Source organism: Strix uralensis, chromosome 11, assembly GCF_047716275.1.
Source record: "Strix uralensis isolate ZFMK-TIS-50842 chromosome 11, bStrUra1, whole genome shotgun sequence".
NCBI classification, from domain to species: domain Eukaryota; kingdom Metazoa; phylum Chordata; class Aves; order Strigiformes; family Strigidae; genus Strix; species Strix uralensis.
Genome location: NC_133982.1, coordinates 3,367,241 through 3,373,458, shown reverse-complemented (window position 1 = coordinate 3,373,458; position 6,218 = coordinate 3,367,241).

Below are 6,218 nucleotides of genomic sequence, written 5' to 3'. Positions count from 1 at the left end.
CTGGTTTTACTCTAGGGCAGAGGCTCATCTATCAGCCCATTTCCACCACTGTGCCTCTCTACATAAACTATACAAAAGTATAATTTTACTTTTCTGTACAAAAGCATAGTGATACTTTGTGTGACACGCACACTCCTGGCCCTCAAAAGCGAGGAACCCCTTTGTGCACACGCGCTGACTCTGCCGACTACCAGGCATTATCTCATTCCTGAGGATCCCCGCTGGGTCAGACCAGGAACACTGGAGAGCAACGATGGAAAAGTTAAGCAACTTAACTCTCTGGCTCTCGGGCCGCAGAAGGGGGAGGGAGCAGGGAGGCAAAGCATCTGGCTTCCCTGCTTCTCTAACAGCCTGGCGAGAAGGCTGCTGTCAATTCCGCCTTCTGCCTTGTTGGAAGAAAGTAGAAGTGACAAGAGGCCCTCCAGGCAGGCAGCCAGGAACCAGAAATTCAATTGAGCTACCTCCTGAAACTGGACTTTTTTTGGAGACCCTTTCCCTGAAATCGTTTTGCCTTTTAAAAAAAATTGTCATCGCGGTTGAGGGCCAATTCATCACCCCTGGTCTGCTGACTCTCCTTTCCTCCAAGAAAGCATGATTTGCACAAAAGGATTTCCATTTTCTGGACTGCTCTGCAACCAGCCTCACCCATAATAAATACATAGACACATAAATATGCACACACACGCATGCACAGATACAAACATTGTTATTTATAGATATAGGCATTGCCATAGACAGATAAATACACAGGTGCATTTCTTTGCTATATAACATGCAGGGAGAGAAGTGATATGGCAGCTGAATTTACTCTACATTGGCAGATTAGGAAACAGAGTGTGGGACATACGGTCTATCTCTAGGGCTTAGACCAACTGGTTATTGGCTGGTGCTGTTGTTCCTCTAACAAGCCCCTGGATATATCACTGTGGCTGTAGAGAAATGCAGCTGAAAGAGCCTTTCACTGTCAGCAGCAATCTGTCACTTCATGTATCTTACCCTGCCTCTTACAGCACAAAAGCTTCTGAGCTGCAAGTCGGTGTTAGGAGAAAGGTCATTTTACAGGTAGGCTCTGGTATTTTTCTTTATTTCTGGGAATGTGTGGCCAGCTTGAGGCACCGTCTGGATGCTGCAGCATGAATTTCAGCTTCACATATGCCCAGCTATAATTTAAAACAAGGGAGCATTTCCATTACAAACTCCATTTTTTTTTCCCATGGATTTATATCTTAGCTATTCAGCTTCACTTTGGGGTGGACCTTCACTGAATATATTCACAGGCAGGGAGAAACTATTTTTCTTGTACAACATTTAAATCCAGCACAGCTTCTCTTGGTTGTAAGATGATGAAGGAAATTACGTATGCACACAAACACCCACAAGCACATACAAAAAGCTTACACAAACATATGCCCACAGAGAGATCTGTTACCAAAAAAAAAGACAAGCCAATGCAAATAAACTCAATTTTAGGAGTGAATTAATTTGACTGACTTTATTATTCTAAATTATTAACAAGTTCCAGCAACCTTAGAATGCAATAACCACATTGAGGCTTTCATCTAGGTTAACTGGAAACAGATAACTTATACTGATATAAATTATATCAGTACAAATCTGTGACAGCAAACTTGGAGGCAGAAACCTGACACACAAGGAACCCCTCTCTTTGCAGCGGTGTTAACAACTCCTGTACGATTCTCCTCCCCTGAAATATTCCAGTGCAATGAATCACCCTCCAAAAACACCAGAACCCCCCTATTTTCAGGAATGCCAGCTGAAACCTGACCTCCACAGCACTCTAATCTGTTTATGACTTGGTCTGGCTTAGTAAGCCCGTTTTGGGTTTTTTTTTTTAACTCTTTATCGATTCCACTTTGATGTAGTCCAATAAAGCACATTGACAGAAGGAATTTATGTCGGTTAGTGCCTCTGGTTCCAGGAAAGCCTCCATGGCATAGAGAGATTAAGCACCCTGCAACTAACACACGGGTTACCCAGTTATCCTGCGCTTACCAGTTTCATTCAATCCATCTCCATAACTGAGATTAGGAACAACCTCCAGTTTCTCCTGCTCCCAAGTAGAAATAGGTGTGAGTCTCTCTATGTATCACTTTCTAACGCCACATAGAAACATTGGGAAATGTGAAGGATTCTCCCAGTCTTAAGAGGAAAAAGCTGCAAGTGGCCACTGAAAGGAGACAAGCATTTCCCCACCTCTGATGGCACAGAAACCAATCTAGTGGCATCAGAACTGGCACAGCAGGCACCGGTACCAGCAGGTCTTGAGCATCTGGAAATGGCAAGATGCTGCACAGGTGTGTGAACACAAATTGTTCCAGTGCCACAAAAATCCAGATTAGGCAGACAGGAATATTATGGATTTACCCTATCAGGTGGGGATGTTGCGGATATCCTCACGATACGCTGTATTCCCTCTTCCTTTCTTGGTTTCACACCCACATCCTCCCCCTGAGGCTGGGGAAACACTAAGAACATCGTTCAGGGGGAGATGTTTAGTAAAATCCATAGTGCTCAGTGGGTCCTAAATGCAACATAATAGTTTTCTTGCTTCTTGCTAAGAGGGCACGGCAACAGGGCAGAGGAGGATAACTGAGAGCTGCAGGGACTGGAAAACTGAACTCAGTTTAGCCACGGAACAGTTTAAAGTTCCTGTTGCGTTTTTCATCTAAGTACAGCAAATCCCCCCGCTAAGCAACAGCCCAGGTGGCCGTAAATACTGAAACACTGACTGCACGAGCGGCATGCAGGTATCAGAGAGGGCGTGTGGGTGGGCACAGGGGGAGGGCAGCTGAAAGCGAAGCACTGTCCTTCCAGGGAGGCAATGCCACCTGTTAGCAGCGCCGGGAGCTGGGCCCTGCTGCCAGACGGCTCGGGAGGCATTTGAGAGCTGCTGGATTCTCATTCATTCGAAGCTTCCTGCAGTTCCGAAGCACTGGTAGAGTTTCACTCTTCACCAGCTGGAGCCCTGGGCAGGGGACTCTCTCCAGAGAGGGAGCTCAGGAGTTCCTCCCCAGGGAGGAAAATGAGGAGTGGTTTAGAGAGGTTGCAGCCACTGCAGGTGCAGAGACGGTCGCTGGGCACCTCCTGTGCCAATGGGAGTCTTGTGTGGTGAAAATGCAGCTTATCACTTACCAAAGGAAAAGAATATAAAAGAAAATATGGTCTCTAAACCTACCTGGATCTGCTGCCTCTGCTCAGGCAAGAGAGCACGGCTCAGTCTGCCTCCTTGCAAGTCTCCCAGGGAGCCCCTGCTGCAAGAAAGGGGGCAGCAGGGGGAAAGGCACATTTAATTACCATCAGAACATCGGCACCTAACTTCAGGTTCTTCATTTATAAAAAGAAGAGATGAAAAGCCTCCCATCTTCTCACAGAGAAGCTTGCATAGCACCAAAAGGAGGAGGATTTCCTCCCCCATTCATTCCACAGGAGCTCTAGGGGTAGGCAGCTCCACACAGGGGTGATGGGCAGGCGGGGGGATGGCTGTAAGTGTGGCAGACGGGTTGGAGCACAGGCAGACAGCTTGCCAAGCGCGCTAGGAACAGGGGCTGCTTGCACTGGGGAGCATTAGAGGTACCGCAGTAGTCCTGGGTGATATGTGATGGACACGGGCGTCTGCACTGCCTCGCATCTCGGAACAGTGAAGGCTCAACCTGTGACCCCCTCCAGCACGTGCCTCACTCAGTATCTACCAGAGTTCCCATATGGCAGTTGCCGAGTGATCTGGACCGCTGGGGCCTGTCAGGACAAACACACCAGGCTTCCTGGCATTTCACCCAGGAGTTATGAAGCCGTCACTCGCTCAGGCTGTCTCCGAACAGTGCCAGCATGCCTTGGTACACTGCCTGCTTTTCACCTGATTGTCATTTTTGGATGCTATTACTGAGAGGCATTTTTGGAGCTTCAGGACGTGCTGGAGAGAATGAGGCTAAATTCCCAGCCTTTCTGCCTCCCCGCTTCTCCCCTGGTTTCTCTTTTCTGGAAAGTTTTCCCATGCTAAGTATAGTTCCTAACAGGTGCACGACCAGAGGGGACTGTCAGGGACGCAGCTGTCCCCACAGAGGCCTGGATCCATCTCCATCTGTCTCACTGGAGTTATCCATGCTGCCTAGCTGAGCTCTTCGGACACAGGATGGGGGAGCATCAGAGATGCAGACAGGCAGGAGATACATGTACACACACACACACAGAGGGAGGATGATTATTCCGGGGAATGCCACAGACAAAGCCTCTGACATCAAACTAATGCATCCTTTGAGGCTTTAAAGAGCCCTTGCCACACACAGGCAGGCTGCCAGCTAACTCATCTCTGTTCCTTGCCATGCTAACAGCCTGATGCCAAGGTCAGGCTTTAAATGAAAGCTGACTGTTTTGTAATCCCCTGTGCCTCATCTGGGGATGCCACAAGACTGGTAAGAATCAGTGGCAGAAAATATTTAACTGGGGCCAACTCCAGTGCAATGACTGAAGTGGTTCCCTTGCCCAGCCAGCTGCCAGTCCTGGCTTCCACCTTCCCAGCCCTGCAGCAAAGCCCTACCAGCCTGGGGAACCAGGGCTGGCAGAGCAGGCAGGATATGGCAGTGACACAGGCAGCCGAGACCCCTCTAATGCACCTCAGAGCATGCATGTGTGTGAAGCAGTCACAGATCACCAACCTCCAGATGCACAGTGATGACAAGGTGTCCTGGCGCAGAGCTGCGGGGGCCAGGTGCTGGGGTAACCTTCCTGGACACCAAGTTGTCTCATCACTGTGTAGGGAATATAGGAATAGGAGAAACAGAGATAAACAGCAACTCTGCTCACAAACTAAAGGTACTTCCTACCCTAAAGTGTCCTGGCATAATTTCAGGCTGATATGACATGAGGAAATAATCACTTTGCAACACACCACTGCTCCTTGCCACTGCATGTTGCAGCAAGAGCAGCTGATCTGTTTTACAAATCTGGGTCCTGGGATGTGTGCTGTGTTAACAAGCTGGCTTAGCTTAATAGGAGGGTGATGAAAACCATATGCAGGGAATAGGATGGTACCTTGACATCACCACCACCATCGCTGAAAGAACAAAGAATGAGGTTTCTGCATTCACCCCACGCCACCGCAGAACATGCTCCATGCTGTGCTTTGGCCACAAAGTCCAAGGTCTGAACTTGGGGAAACCAAAGCCCAATTAACTGCTAAAGGGCAGCATCTTAAGCTGCAGGAAACTGTCCTGCAACCAGCTCTCAAAAGTCTGCCTGCGGCTCAGAGAAGTGGTGGGATGGTCTGGTTGAGACAGTTGTGTATAAATCTTTGGCACAAGGGAAAACCCTTCTTTAATTCCTCTGCTGAAATGAAACCACACTGCTGCTAGCAAGTCTTTGCCCAGTCACACCCGCCCAAAGGAAGAACCACGAGTCCTGGGGTCTGGGGTGCCTGGGAGAGGACAGCGCTCGCCTGCAGCTGCAGGGACGAGCTCTGAAGCCAGGCAGGTGTCACAAGGCTGTGAGCCCAAATGACACTGCCATCTGCACTGCCCAGACAGCCCTCTCCTCCAAAGGGGTTCCTCAGCAGGCTGAGCATGTGTAACAGCAACGTTTGGGGCCTCGCTGCTCTCAGCGCACACATTTTACTACTCCAGCACCTTCAGACACAGACACCAGCAGGAGTTTCATTGGTAGGAAGAGCAGGATCAAGTCCAGATTTACTAACACCAGCACTGATTACAGGGATAAGGATCACCTTAACCTTTTTCTTAAACCGTCTTACCTTCTTATGTCTCAATTTCCATCCCCTTCTCCAGGTTTTCAGGACTTTATGGTTACTTTAGTCCTTTTACGACAACCCTTTTCAGAAAGAAGAGCTGACTGAAGCTCTTTGAGTCTCCAAAGACTATTCCATCACATCGGTGCTGACGGGGCTGGGGCTGCCAGACTGAGTTATCACAGGCCCTGCCCTCCCCTGCCATTAATACCTACTCACCAAGGGAGCATTGGTCCAGCCCAAGCAGAGAAGGTCAACCCCAAGCTGCAGAAGTCTCCCACGATTAGGGAAGAGGCATCAGAGGGAAAGAAGAGGAAAACAAATCCCAGGCACCTCCCCTTTCTAGACATCTCTGGAAAGTCATAACCAAGCTCAGATGGCCCCAGGGAGGGAATGAGTTACAGGGAGTCAAGAACTTTTCATGATCCAGCCACACATCATGCCCAGCCCCCACAATACC